The sequence below is a fragment of the Myxocyprinus asiaticus genome, chromosome 7 (assembly GCF_019703515.2).
Source record: "Myxocyprinus asiaticus isolate MX2 ecotype Aquarium Trade chromosome 7, UBuf_Myxa_2, whole genome shotgun sequence".
In the NCBI taxonomy this organism is placed as follows: Eukaryota; Metazoa; Chordata; class Actinopteri; order Cypriniformes; family Catostomidae; genus Myxocyprinus; species Myxocyprinus asiaticus.
This window is the reverse complement of record NC_059350.1, coordinates 19,628,021-19,643,892: the sequence shown is the minus strand read 5'-3', so window position 1 is coordinate 19,643,892 and position 15,872 is coordinate 19,628,021. Positions and strand designations below refer to the sequence as shown.

The following is a 15,872-nucleotide window of genomic DNA, read 5'->3' as shown; positions in this document are numbered from 1 at the left end:
TTCTCTGCTCTAAAATATTTCATGAGCTAAATATTACTCTGTGATGTGTGATTCATGAGTGAATCATGCTATAGAGTCAGTTCTTTTCAATTAACTGGTTGAAAGGGTTCACAAATTGTTCTAAACGATTCCTTAGCAAATTGGTCTGAATCAAAATTACTTGTAAAAATATATATCCAGTTATCTCAAATGCCTGGAAAGGTCATGGAAGTCATGAAAAAGTTTGCCATAGACAGACATTGTGCACAAGTTTTTAAAGAATTTGTGCTCCGATCAAATTCACAAACAAAACAAACATTACATTAGTATTAAGCTTTCAGATAGAGGTCAAAAGGACCAGAACCAAAAACTATTTGGACTCACTTTGACATCTTTGTTGGTGTAATCGGCAGTGCAGTTCATGAGGTCCAATGTAAAAAGTTCTACTGGTTCACTAAGATTCGTACACTCTAGAGTGGATAGGTCCAAAAACATATGAACAGGTACCTGAGGAAGTAATAAATTACAGGAGACACTTTAGATTTTACACTAGAGAACAGCACAGAATCCATTTTAAATTGTTCCCCGAATGTATCACTTTTCCCCAAGTGTGGAATTATCAGAATACCCATTTATATACTATTTGAATAAGCTGGGATATGACAGGGAAACTGATTTTCAATAAGCACCCAAACTCTGCGGGTTTTAATGCATGCAAATAATCCTGTGATTCCCTAATATTTTGTTGCATGTACTTGTATTCTTTGGTATACTGTATAGGTAAAGTTCAAGATAAACAGACAGACCAGTCTAAATGTCTGTGCAGAGTTTGGAAATATGGCAATAAACAACTAGATAGGTAAAGTTTGTCAAGATTAACTGATGTTGACAGACAGACCGATATATGACAGATAGACAGACAGATAGATATGTGACACAGATAGATAGATATAAGACAGACAGATACAGTTGAAGTCAGAAGTTTACATACACCTTAGCCAAATACATTTTAACTAGTTTTTTTTTTTTTTTTTACAATTCCTGACATTTAATCATAGAAAACATTCCCCATCTTAGGTCAGTTAGGATCACTATTTTAAGAATGTGAAATGTCAGAATATTATGAGGGAAAATGATTTATTTCAGCTTTTATTTCTTTCATCACATTCCCAATGGGTCAGAAGTTTACATACACTTTTTTAGTATTTGGTAGCATTGCCTTTAAATTGTTTAATTTGGGTCAAATGTTTTGGGTAAACTTCCACAAGCTTCTCACAAGAAGTTGCTGGAATTCTGGTCCATTCCTCCAGACAGAACTGGTGTAACTGAGTCAGGTTTGTAGGCCTCCTTGCTCGCACACGCTTTTTCGTTCTGACCACAAATTCTTCTATCTGATTGAGGTCAGGGCCTTGTGATGTCCACTCCAATACCTTGACTTTGTTGTCCTTAAGCCATATTGCCACATCTTTGGGGGTATGCTTGGAGACATTGTCCATTTGGAAGACCCATTTGCAACCGAGCCTTAACTTCCGGGCTGATGTCTTGAGATGTTGCTTCAATATATCCACATAATTTTCCTTCCTCATGATGCCATCTATTTTGTAAACTGCACCAGTCCCTCCTGCAGTAAAGCACTCCCACAACATGCTCCACGGTAAGGCATTGGCATGGTGTTCTTCAGCTTGCAAGCCTCACCCTTTTTCCTCAAAACATAAAGATGGTCATTATGGCCAAACAGTTTAGTTCAATTTTTATTTCATCAAGCCAGAGGACATTTCTCCAAAAAGTAAGATCTTTGTCCCCATGTGATGACTTTTTTATGGCGGTTTTGGAGCAGTGGCTTCTTCCTTGCTGAGCAGACTTTCAGGTTATGTCGATATAGGACTCGTTTTACTGTGATACTTGTCTACCTATTTCCTCCAGCATCTTCACAAGGTCCTTTGCTGTTGTTCTGGGATTGATTTGCACTTTTCTCACCAAACTAAGTTCATCTCTAGGAGACAGAATGTATCTCATGGTGTTCCCATGGTGTTTATACTTGAGAACTATTGTTTGTACAGATGAATGTGGTACCGTCAGGTGTTTGGAAATTGCTCCCAAGGATGAACCAGACTTGTGGAGGTCCACAATTTTTGTTTTCTGAGGTCTTCGCTGATTTCTTTTGATTTTCCCATGATGTCAAGCAAAGAGGCACTGAGTTTGAAGGTAGGCCTTAAAATACATCCACAGGTACACCTCCAATTGACTCCAATTAGCCTATCAGTAGCTAATTGGCTAACTGCCTAAAGGCTTGACATCATTTTCTGGAATTTTCCAAGCTGCTTAAAGGCACAGTTAACTTAGTGTATGTAAACTTCTGACCAACTGGAATTGTTATAGTCAATTAAAAGTTAAACAATCTGTCTGAAAACAATTGTTGGAAAAATTACTTGTGTCATGCACAAAGTAGATGTTCTAAACGACTTGCCAAAACTATAGTTTGCTAATATTAAATCTGTGGAGTGGTTAAAAAATGAGTTTTAATGACTTCAATCTAAGTGTATGTAAACTTCTGAATTCAACTGTATATAGTTATGTGATAGACAAGATAGATACATAGATGAGTCAGAATAGTCTAAAGGTCTCTGCAGAGTTTGGATGTATGGCAATAAACAACTACAGGTTTCCCACTCTTTTTAACCAATTTTTAACCAATTTCCATGCCCAAACATTTAGACTTTCATTCTAAAAATGGCACCAAAAATCACGTAACAATAAAAAAAATAAAATAAAAAAAAGAAATGACACCATTGTTTGATAAAATCAAACATTTAATTTTAAATTTAAGCCACAGGAACACATTGCGTGAATCCTAATATGTGAGGGGAATAGCGGCACATCGTTGTCTGTATTTGGTCAGGTATTCTAAATAACATGATATATTTTAAACTCTTCACCGTGTGTTTTTAATCCAGTGCAACGTAACACCCCAATGAAATATTTTAGGACAGAGCATAATAAATAATATATATATATATATATATATATATATATATATATATATATATATATATATATATATATATATATATATATATACATTTTAGAAGATTTTATTACTTTCCATGACTTTTCCAGGCCTGGACATCACAATTTTAAAATTCCCTGATATTTCCAGGTTTTCCATGACCGTGGGAACCCTGCAACTATATAGGTAAAGTTTAGACCGACAGACAGGCAGACAGATAGACAGACAGACAGACAGAGACAGATATGTGACAGACTGATAGAAAGATATTTGACAGACAGACAGTTCTGACAGATGAGCCAGAACAGTCTGAAGCTCTGTGCAGAGTTCGGACATATGGCAATAAACAACTAGATAGGTAAAGTTTAGACTGACCGATGACAGATAGCTATGTGACCGACCGATAGACCGGACAGACAGATAGAGAGACAGACAGAGAGATAGCCAAGTCAGAACAGTCTGAAGGTCTGTGCAGAGTTTGATTGATGAAGCTTGAATGCTCTAGGAAGACTTACAGTCAGACATTTCGATCTTGGTTTAGAAAAAAAACAGTAAATGTCTGAAGAGTAACAGTATGTTGGCTTTGCCAAGCCAACATAATTTATAGAGCAGTTTCACAAACCACATTACAGCGTTTTCAAAGATAACAATGAAACTGTCTTAACGTGGCCTTAGTGTATCTGGTATCAAATGTATACTGAATGTGTGCTGAACACCTCCCATTTTGGCATTTGGTCAAGAATTGATTTTGTAAAAACTAACTGAATGCAAATTTTACACAGCAGCAGTGCAAAAAAACTTTTCAATTGAAGATAAACAAATAAAGCAAGAAAATGCAGTACATTGCAAATATTCATTGGTACTTAGAAGTAGGGGTAGGCAAAAATATTGTTTTTCCAATGCACTGCGATCTTCATTAGAACAATATCGATACTGATTCTTAACCCTCTACTACAATGTGAGGAAATCACTTGTATTTGCAACCAAATTTTGCACTATGCGAATGCAGTGTATATTTTTAACAACTGGATGGTAAATGTTTACATTTCACTCACCAGTGATTGTGTAATATAGTAGTGGGGTATTCAGCAGCGAGATCCTTTTACTGTGTGTTGAGAGTAAAAGTTGTTCTGTATAATGTGTGTCCAAAGACGAGACCCACGTGACCTATTTGTCATTGAAAAATGTCTCTTTTAATACCCTTTCTGTTCTCTACAGTCAGTTGTTGATCAAAAACAACAAAAAATAAACATTTAATTCTAATGCATGGCACAATTAGATAAAGCCATTTGAATCCTCTCTCATTAACATGCGTCCATCTACAGACGCTCTTTACAGAAATGCCAGTTTTTTAAAAAAGACAGTACTGGTTTTAGCATGTGTAAATAGTACAAATTATGCAATTAAACAATAATCATGCAACACAAAATAATATATGAAATATAATATCTTATTTATTGATTAAAAACATGTATTTGTTCATTTTTAAAAGGCCAAAATGTGACCAAATGCTGAAAAACTAATAAAATATAATTATTGAAATTAATATTTTCGTAATGTACCTAGTTAGAATGTCCCCTGTATAATTCACAGCATTAGCTGGGAGAGAATTTCTTTCATATGTAAAGGGACATTATGACTGAAATATACCCATATGAATCGATACTGAATCAAAATTGTAATCGAATAGAGAGTTTGTGAATCAGAATCGAATCGAGTATCAATGCCCAGCCCTATTTAGAAGTTAAAAATAAATACGGAGCCTCATACAGAGAGAGACGAGGTGAAGTGCAAGTAGTCGCAGGGTGGTTGAAGGACATACTGTGAATTGATTGATAAATGGAGCAATGTTGAACCCAAGAGTTGGCTCTGTTCCCTGAACAGCGCTTTCCCGAAGAAGTGTATCGGACTCTACGAGCATACCATGGATCACAATACGCTCTGGGAAAATCTGTCCACCGTCCTCCAACAAACACCTAAAATGGCAGTTGATAAGATAAATGTCTGTCCAGAACATAAAACAACAAGGCTTTGTTTAACACTCGAACCAGGATGACATTACCTTGCTAATGTTGCTTTCTCCAACAGTTTCTGTCTAATAAGCCCACAGGTTTCTATGCAGTCCATGATGATGGCACTCCAGAGCTTCTGAGTGGCTGGCCGCTGGAGAACAGCAGAATCGTCCTCCACATGTCTCAGCCAGAACTCTAGAGTGCTTTCAGGTACACCATTTCCTTTGGCCAGCAGTCTCAGCATAGTCTGGTGATGTTCCTTCTCCACCGAGCTGTAGGCTTTAACCAACCCAGTGCTGAGTTGTTGGTCTTCACCTGAATCTAAACCTAGCTGGGTTGCCATCAAGGAGAGCACAGAGAAGCCCTCTGACACATCGAGCACATAGGCCGGATCAGTTTCCTATGAGCTCCTAGTTGACTTCAGAGAAGCTAGAAGTTTACTCATGGCCTTTTGGAAGCTGTTATGATATGTTGTGTTATTGAGGAGGGCGATCTCTGAACACTCCAGCAAGAAAGTGTAAGATGGTTTCTCCTGGTTGGTTTGAAGGCCAGCCAAGGCACTACACAGGTCTGCCTCCGAATTTGTGGTGAGGATCTTGGGAGGTCCTTTATTTACATTGTCTAGATGAAATTTGTGTCCGTCTCTTACAAAAGCAACACAGCACAGCCTCAGATAAGTGTCCTTAGACGAAACTTCCACCAACAGTTCATCACCACATTTTACAGTGTCTGAGGGATGACATGAATGATTGAAGTAAATTATTTTCCTTAAATTAAATGTACAGAGTCTAACTGCCAATAAAGCATTACTTGACATTATTGACATCTTAATATACAGCAGAATTCATACAGAATTTAGTTTTTGCAGTGCCAAATTCAACTGGTTGCAACTAGACAGATTTAAACCAAAAACTCATCAGTTTGTGCGTCTTTTGACCGTTTCATTAAATTTTTGCACTGTATGTTTATGTTTGTGTGCAGCCAACGAAGATAACTCAATGGGAAGACTTATTGTTTATTTATTCTCACTATTATTTTCAGAATATTTCTCTCATCACATTTAACATTCATTATATTAACCGTGGCACTGTAAATTCAGTAGTGTCACAGAATAGTGGTGCAAGAAATACTAGGATAGATCACATGTGGATGGACAACTAGCCATGTATTAGCAGGATAAATTCGCCAAATGTGAAATGAGTGACACTACTTACTGTGAAAGCTAATTGTAACTCACTAAAGTGGGGGAAGCATGCTTTTCTAGCCACTTCACTTTCATTAATGCATTTTGACTTTGTTCATGGTGCAGGTGAAATCCGATTTTTTCTTAACCCCGATTTTTTGGAAGTTATATGTGGCCAGATCTATTTTTTTTCCTTTTGAGACTGCAGTCACTTTTGCTAGTAAATCCAAATTTGCATAGGTTCACCATGCATGAGACTTAAGCAATGGATGATTTGCTGTTTATGTTTTCATGAGTGCAGTATTCAAATCTGAACACATTTGTTACACACTCGAATAAAAAATGGGAAAGGGTGGTATATGCAATGACATACAGTACTGTTCAAAAGCCTTTGTTCAAAGCATTTGCCTTGAGATGGTTATTTATATCTTCAGCTATAGTGTGTCAATAGGAAATATAAAGTTTAGACTCCCAAACATTCCTTTTGCAAATAGAATAGAAGAACAGGCCCTGCAACAGATGGCATGACCCCCACAGAGCCCCCCCCCGCGCTGAATACTGAGTCAGTCTGGGATTACAAGAAGAGACAGAAGCAATTGAGACAGCCGAAATAGATAGAGCATCCTATCTGCCAACAACCAAGAAAAGCTGTGTTCAGGTGTACCTAGGAGTATTGGAGCTGTTTTGAAGACAAAGGTGGTCAAACCAAATATTGATTTAGCTTTTTTATGTTTACTGGACTTTGTATGACATTAAGTGATAAATGAAATCATCAAGTGCCTAAAACTATTGCACAGTACTGCATGTCTTCTTGTCAAAAACAACCTGTCACACAACAAAATCCGATCTGAACGTTCAAAGAGATGCATTAACAAATATCTGAATTGAGTTGTATTGCAAACCACCATTGAAGATGGTTTGGATAATCGAAACTTGAAAATCAAATTTCATTTGTTTTTTTCCCCCTTGCTTAGACTATGGTACAAAAAACTAAACGGCTTTTGCTGCCTGTCTAAACAAGATTCAAGGAATATTTTAGAGCAAGTAGTTCTAGAATAATGGTCATCTTCTCCACTTTACTAGATACTGTATATAAGCAGCTCTTACTGAATGGACTCTGTACAGGATAGATAGCCTTCTCCCAACATGTGTCTTCCTGTGGGCCAGTGGACAGGTGGTTGTCCTGGTCCAAGTGCAGCTGAAACCCCACAGCCAGAGCATCAAGAATTCTCTCCTGAGTCACATGTAGTCGCAACATCGTCATCTCTCTGGAGCAAAGTCCCTCCAGCTCCTGCAATTTGTTTGCAAAACATAAGACCGCTTATAACAATTCTGGTGAGTTTTTCTCTGCAAAGTTTATGCCACTTTGTGTCACATTAAGTTGCAAAAATATATATCCACCCCCCCCCCCTCCCAATAAATTCCACAAATATTTTGTGTTCAATACAAGTTAAGTTCTATCGATAGCATTTGTGGCATAATATTGATTACCACAAAAAATATTTTTGTCTTGCCCCTCATTTCCTTTAAACCAAGCAAAAATCTGGGTTCCAGTGAGGCACTTACAATGGAAGTGATTGGCGGCCAATCCGTAAATGTTAAAATACTCACTTTTTCAAATGTAAAGCCACAAAACATAAACAATATGTGTGTTAACATGATTTAAATGTGATAAAATCGATTACTAACTTTTTCTGTTTAAAGTTATAGCCAATTACACAACTTCGTTGCCATGACGGTGTAATGTCAACATACCCTAAAACCCTAAAATGACAGTAAAAATGATTTAAACAACATTACAGGTTTAATAATACATGAATTTTAACAGATGAATTAATGCAAGTCCTTTTATAAAATTATAAGCTTCACATTTCTGCCTTTAAACCCTCCAAAAACTGGCTCCTATTTACTTACATTGTAAGTGCCTCACTGTGACTTCTATTTTTGCTTTTTTTTTTTTTATTTATTTATTTTTTTTAAAGGAGGGACAAGTCAACATATTTTTTTTGGTAATCAATATTATGCTACAAATGCGGTCGACTGAGCTTAACTGGTATTGAACCTGGAATATTCCTTTAAGACATGCATTGTTTAGGACAGGACTATTAAACTGGTGCCCCGATGGCCAAATCCGGCCCATTTGCTATTTTCAGTGGCCCGCTTGAGGTTGTCTGTTGTCTTAGGGGCTGTTCACACTGAATGTGTTTTGTGTCTGATCGTACTGTTTTTCAGTTTTTTTCCTATGTAAACTTCCGCTCTCGATGTTTTGCAGGGTCTCGTGCAAGAGCGCCGCTCTTCAGGGGTTGCGCTACAAACAACACTACATAACACAATTTTTGTTCCTGGGTAATAAGTGTTATTTCCTAATTGCTTATGCCTCAAAAGTATAGAAAATTGCTATTATTCCCCACACACTTTGCTTTGGTGACCAGGACTGTGAAATTTTGAAATTTAAGTTCGGAGAAGCAAAAATTTTATTTTCATTTAGTTGGTCAAGAAAACATTCGATTTGAAAAGTTTATATTATTGCATCTTTATCAAACTTCACTGATATTGTTCAATACAATTTTTACTATCAGTCTGATTTACTTTCTCAGTTATGGACCAATTTTAAAGCATTTTTTAGTTGTTTTTTTCCCCCTGTTGGATAATTTTTCTCTTGATGTTTTATTGATATAGTGAACATAAATTATAGACCTACTATAACACAATATCTGATAGAATATTTTCGTTAACAAAATGTTCTGGCTTGGCCCACATGCCCCGAAGATTTTTTTCCATCTGGCCCACTTGTCTATGAAGTTGAATAGCCCTGGTTTAGGATGACATCAAAATCAACAGTAGCAGGGTTTCAATCCATGTATTTTATTCACATTTTGGATATCACATAAACTATGATGGAAGCACATTTAATGAATAAACTCCTATTGAATTTATTAGCATTACAAGATACACATCAGAAAGTCTTGTGACTGAATAATTTGCTCATAACTGGAATAACCAGCAGACAAATCATTGCATCTGAAATGTGTCTGGTCGTCCTGAAATAACGGTGTCCTGAAAACCCAAAGCCTGCAAAGAGTTTGCAGAGCAAATAAGTCAAACACAAACTTTTACTGTGCCGAAGAGCAGGTTTATTGTCTCTTCTGAAAAATATATTATAGATCTGCTTGGCAAAAACTTAAGGAAGGAGGAATGCATACACATAGTGTTCCCAGAACTGTGTGATGTGCTTTCGCTCCCTGACATGAGACAAAGCTCTTTACAGTGTTTTGCCTGTGTGCTCTAAAACGTGAGTATTTCATTAACAAAAGAGTCAAAGTGGCTACAATTTCTCCAGAAGTGATGATTTTGTTCATTTGAACACATGGGATGGAAACACGGCTTTATTCGCACATTGTTTTTGCAATATTATGGTTTTTTGCATATATTCAATTTGCAGCTTGGATGGAAACACAGCTATTGTGACCTGTTCGGCTATCCATGTCAGGCTTTTACTGACCAACCAAGTACATCTGGTAAGTGTAGCTCACTTGCTCTGGTCAGAATTTATTAAATTCACTGATCTCTATACCTGCACATTATTGAAGTCTATGTCCAGTGCTGTAAAAGGCTGGGTGAGCTGAATGTATCCTCCACGCAGGCGGCTCAGTCTCTCAGTAGTGTAGGGCTCTGTGCTATCCTCAGCATCAGCTGAACAGCTCACAGGACTGTAGATCTGTCCTACTGGAGATAGGTCTAACCCTCCCACTGTAGACGCACACAGTCTGCAGACGAAAGGAAATGACAGCTGACTGGACGGTTAAAGGAATAGTTCACCCAAAAATGAAAATTATCTCATCATCTACTCACCCTCATGCATCCCAAAAGTGTATGACTTTCTTTCTTCTGCAGAATACAAACAAAGATTAGAATAATATCTCAGCTCTGTAGGTCCATTCAATGCAAGTGAATGGGGTCCAACATTTTGAAGTGCCAAAAAACAGATAAATGCAGCATAAAGTAATCCATAAGACTCCAGTGGTTTAACCCATGTCTTCTGAAGTGATCCAATCAGTTTTGGGTGAGAACAGACCAAAATATAACTCCTTTTTCACTATAATTCTTGACATCAGCAGTCTCGTTGCCGATCATAATTTCAAGGTCGATTATATTTCCTAGCGCCAACTAGCGATCTGCAAATGCATCAAGCACTAGGAAATGCAATCAAGATTTAAATCATGATCGTGCCTAGTTAATTCAATGGCAAAATGTACAGTGAAGGAGTTATATATATTTGTCTGTTTCTCACCCAAAAATCAGTTAGATCACTTCAGAAGATTTACTGCCTCAAAAGACCACTGGAGCCATATGGATTACTTTTATGCTGCCTTTGTGTGTTTTTTGGAGCTTCAAAGTTTTGGTCACCATTCACTTGCATTGTTTGGACCTACAGAGCTGAGATATTCTTCTAAAAATCTTCATTTTGTGTTCTGCAGAAAAAAGAAAGTCATACACATCTGGGATGGCATGAGGGTTAATTTTCATTTTTGGGTGAACTATCCCTTTAAGAAGTGCATTGTTATCACTTACAGTTTATAAGTCTTTAGTAGTTCAGTTATTTAAAATCTACTGTAATTTTTCTAAGATCATACTCAATAGCTTGCTCCTTTGAGAAATATTTTTTGTTATTGAAGACCCAAATGAACAAAAAATGTAAATTTTATGGCTTGTAATCCATGTCTGTAATTATTTAGGCCATCTATATTTTAGTGTACTTCTAAAGGTTGACAATTATCTTAAAGCAGATATCCACATTTAAAATTTAGTCTCTCTTCTGGTAAAACAGACCAAATATATTGATGACGCACCTTGCACTCAAAATTATTGTCCAATAAAATGCCCTCTAGAATAAGAATGTCCTTCCCCCTAATGCCACCTAGGACAACCCTTCGATGTCCTGCCCAACTTCAAAAGGAAATACGTCAACACAGGAAATAAAACAGTGCTCATCATATAAATTTGATATGATACAATTATATAATAGAGTAATATTAGTGTTATCCAGTAGAATGTTGTCGCTCATGCATGAGCAGCTTTGATTTCTCACCTGTGGTGTCTACGGATCTCATGGCACTGCACAGCCACTCCAAAAACAGTTGCACCAGCAGGTATTACCCGGCCTGTTTGCAAGGGATTGGACAGCGGTTCCTGGGTGTTCTGCTGAAATATTTTACTGCTCAGAAGTGTTGCCTGGATACTACAAATTTTTATGCTTCGTATAGCCACTAGGTTGCCCTGTTGGTTACATTTAAAATGCCACCCATTAAGGCTACTCTCTGATACTGATTTGGGAAGAGGCTTGCCATATTCAATCCAGATTAAGGATTTGGTCAAAAATTATCTGGCCCTAGGACGGCAAAGTATTGAATCTTTTGCCAAATTTTACATTAACATGTTGGTGCAAAGTAACTTAATATTTTAGCGAGGAAATCCCTTGTCATGGCCGGACAAACAAATAATCAGACAGGATAAAGTCATTGGTATAAAAGGATTACATTATAATCACAGTTTAGTTTGTGCCATCATGTGAACAGGCAATACCGCATACACATACTGAAATATATGTTCAAAAAGTAGGTGTTTCCATGCATGGATCAGACTCTCAATGATGCCCTCACCGAACAGCCCTGCATCTACTGTTTCTGTTACAACGAGTGACACCCTAACAAAGGGGGCAATATATACAGGTCAACAAAAAAATTATATCTAGCAACTCTTCATCAGGTAAAGCAGTAAACTGTTTGCCAATGTTTTCCTTAAAAAAGTTTATATACAAATCAAAAATGCAATGCACCATGTCAGTGTCCCATGCATTAAAAAAACCACAAAAAAAACAAACAAAAAAAACACATATTTTAGCACACACTTACACTTAGCACTCACATTACGAGAACTAACACTTGCACTTTAAATTCACTTAAAGGGATAGTTCACCCAAAAATGAAAATTCTCTCATTTACTCACCCTCATGCCATCCCAGACGTGTAAGACTTTCTTTAAAGATTTTTAGAAGAATATCTCAGCTCTGTTGGTCCTTACAATGAAAATGAATGGTGACCAGACCTTTGAAGCTCCTGAAATCACAAAAAGGCAACATAAAAGTAATCAATAAGACTCTAGTGGTTAAATCTGTATCTTCAGATGCAATATGATAGGTGTGGGTGAGAAACAAAATTTGAAAAAAGTGAAAGTAGAGATTTATAGTAAAAAGGATTTAAATATCGATCTGTTTCTCACCCATACCTATCATATCACTTCTGAAGATGTGGATTTAACCACTGGAGTCTAATGGATTACTTTTATGTGGCCTTTCTGTGATTTTTGGAGCTTCAAATGTCTATTTACAATTCACTTGCACTGTAAGGACCAACAGTGCTGAAATATTCTTCTAAAAATCTTTGTTTGTGTTCTGCAGAAGAATGCAAGTCATACTTATATGGGATGGCATGAGGGTGAGTAAATGATGAGAATTTGTATTTATGGGTGAACTATCCCTTTAAGAAGTTGAAGTAAAAATGTTGTCATTAAACATGCACCATTCATTTTATACAACTGAATGAGCCATTTACAGTATCAACTAAAACAAATTGTACATACACATTTATACTTTTTTTCATGTGTAATTCATTTACATTTGATCAGAATATGCTTTACCAGAAATTAATTATGCTTGCAATACAGCATAACAAAATATTTAATTATGCATCTGGTTAATTGTTTACCTGTTTGGTATGTCTTTCGGAACTTCCATATCCAGAAACTTCATGTGAACGATCTCGATGCTTTCTGCCATCCCATTGGCTGAAAGCACCTCGCATGCCAGTTCGTACATTGTCTTTGACAGCTCACAGGCATAAACCTCAGCAGCACCTGCCATCTTCGCACACATTCTAGCATGCCAACCAAACAGTGTCATAACACAGTCACTGCTGTATACATCAGCTGTAGAAGGTGTCTGTTAAATAACAATATGTTTCTGTAAAACTCTCACCAGAGGATGCCAGTGCCAGTTCCAATGTCCTAAACAGTGTTGCATCCTCCCTCTACAGCTTTCTGAATAGCCAGCTGATACTTGTGATTACGGCCATGGTCGTTGAGCATTAAGAAATGCCAACGTTCTACCAACCAGTTAGCGACACGATAAAAGTTCTCCTTCGCCTCTGGGAAGTCTGGTCGGAGTTTAATTGCTTTGTAAAAATGGCCAGCAGCCTCGTCCCGAAATCCCATTCTGAAAACAAAAGAAACCATTCCAACAACTGCCTCAGGACTATGTTTCTAAATAACAACAAGATTCATCTGGCTGCTTAGCTACTGACTGTGACTTGTAGTTTTTTGGCACTCAATGTTCCAGTAGTTGTAATTATATAACACAATCTTATGTATGTGACACACTTCGATTTACATAGCATGTATTACTGTTAAAACTTTGATTTGACATGATTTTTGTAATAAATAGCCTACCTAAAGAGATGCTCTCCCATGCTGTTCACTATCACCTCATCGACTGGAAACAACTCCATAGCTTGTTTATAGCAATCAAAGAGGTCCTGAATGCATCCCAGAGAGTCCAGCTCATCAGCCCATTTAAACAGAGTAAATCTAAAGGACTCCTGTAGATACCAGCACACACATTTACTACAGTCTGACTTTGGTTTGGAAGTTAACTTCAGATACACCATTCTGCCATGCATTCATGCAATATTTAGCCTTACAGCGAGGAAGAGGTGCTGGAAAATCAAGCTTACATTTGCAAAGTCTTTTAGGGCTTTAGCGAGGTTTAGAGCCAGGAGATAGTGAACGAAAGCAGTGCCGTAGTCCTGACTGAACAGACACTGCTGAGCACTTTCAAGTGATCGAGACACCAGCTCATTTCTCGCAGCATCCTCTCTCTGAGCTCGCCTCTGACGTCTCGTCCTTTTAGGTCTTGTAGTGGCATTGGGCATCTCTTCTGTGAATGAAATAACTGATTAAAACCAGTCATTCTTGGCTAGATTACTGACTACTGTTGAATAAATAAATTATGGACCAGGGATACAATCCAAGAAAACAGGCATCTGTTTAAACATTTCTGATAATATAGATGTGGTGGAAGGATGATAGAAGTGGGTGATACTCAAGAAAACTGTCAAGAAAATGTTCTAGTCATATTTTACCCCAAATCAATAAAAATAAATTAAAAATATATATATATGAAATTATATTTTGCATAAAGAAAATGAAGCCTACATTTAGGAACTTTAAGTTGTTGTTTTTTGCATTGTGTTTATTAACCCTATTTCTCCTTACTGTAATACGTCCCGGCGTTTAACTTTTACTTTCCCCATTGTTTTCAATTATGAATCTCATTACCATAACACAACGATTTCTTACTGTATTACAGTAAAAAAAAATACTTTTATACAATGTTTTTTTTTTTTTTTAAATAGCACTAGCACTCCCCTGCTTCTTGATGATTTTAATTTAAAAAAATGTTTTAAAAAATAATGTACAAATACTTTACTATTTCAATCTTTTTTCTTCTTCTTTTTTGCATTATGGTAATTAATGAATGTCACAATGTTAAAAGTCTTAATGACACTAAAATAAGTTTAATTTTCTAAATACAAAAAAATATTTATTTCTTTTAGATTTTGGAATAAAATACGACCACATAATTTTCTTGACGGGTTTCGTGAGAATCTTTTAAAGGGATAGTTCACTCCAAAATGAAAATCCTCTCATTATTCACTCACCCTTATGCCATCCCAGAGGTGTATGACTTTCTTTCTTCTGCTGAACACAAACGAAGATTTTAAGAAGAATACCTCAGCTCTGTAGGTCCATATAATGCAAGTGAATGGTGGCCAAAACTTTGAAGATCCAAAAAGCATATCAAGGCAGCATAAAAGTAATCTATTTGAATCCAATTGTTGAATCCATGCCTTCAGAAGCGATATGATTGGTGTGAGAGAAACAGACCAATATTTAAGTCCTTTTTTTTTTTTTTACTATAAATCTTCACTTTCACTTCCTCGTTCTTCTATTGCTTTTGGCGATTTGCATTCTTTGTGCATATCGCCATCTACTGGGCAGGGAGGAGAATTTTATAATAAAAAAGGACATAAATATTGATCTGTTTCTCACCCACACCTATCAAATCGTTTCAGAAGATATGGATTTAACCACTGGCATCTTATGGATCAATTTTATGCTGCCTTTATTTACTTCTTGGACCTTCAAAGTTCTGGCCACCATTCACATGCATTATATGGACCTACAGAGCTGAACTATTCTTATAAAAATCTTCGTTTGTGTTCTGCAAAAGAAAGAAAGTCATACACATCTGGGATGGCAGTAGTGTGAGTAAATGATGTGAGAATTTTCATTTTTGGGTGAACTATCCCTTTAAGTGGATGCGCACCACTATTATCAAATATCGATACATAAAAGGTAAGTGCTTTGCAACAAAACAAAACGAGTTTGTGTTTGTTAAGATTGTAATATGTTGAATGCCTATTTTTTAAGTTATTTACGTATTTACCTGTTTCAGATCTGCTATCCCGCCAATGCAAATTTAACAAACAAACAACCCGTCGCTGTAACTAAAACCTAGATCGCATTTTGAACATAATTTATATGGTCATATCTGAGCCACTCTAGTGCAGCTCAG

At 36.7% G+C, this 15,872-nt stretch overlaps 1 pseudogene; it reads right to left on the bottom strand.

Annotated features, from left to right (window-relative positions):
• Positions 1-15,872, bottom strand: part of LOC127443954 (protein arginine N-methyltransferase 9-like) — a 16,946-nt pseudogene extending 1,074 nt beyond the window's left edge.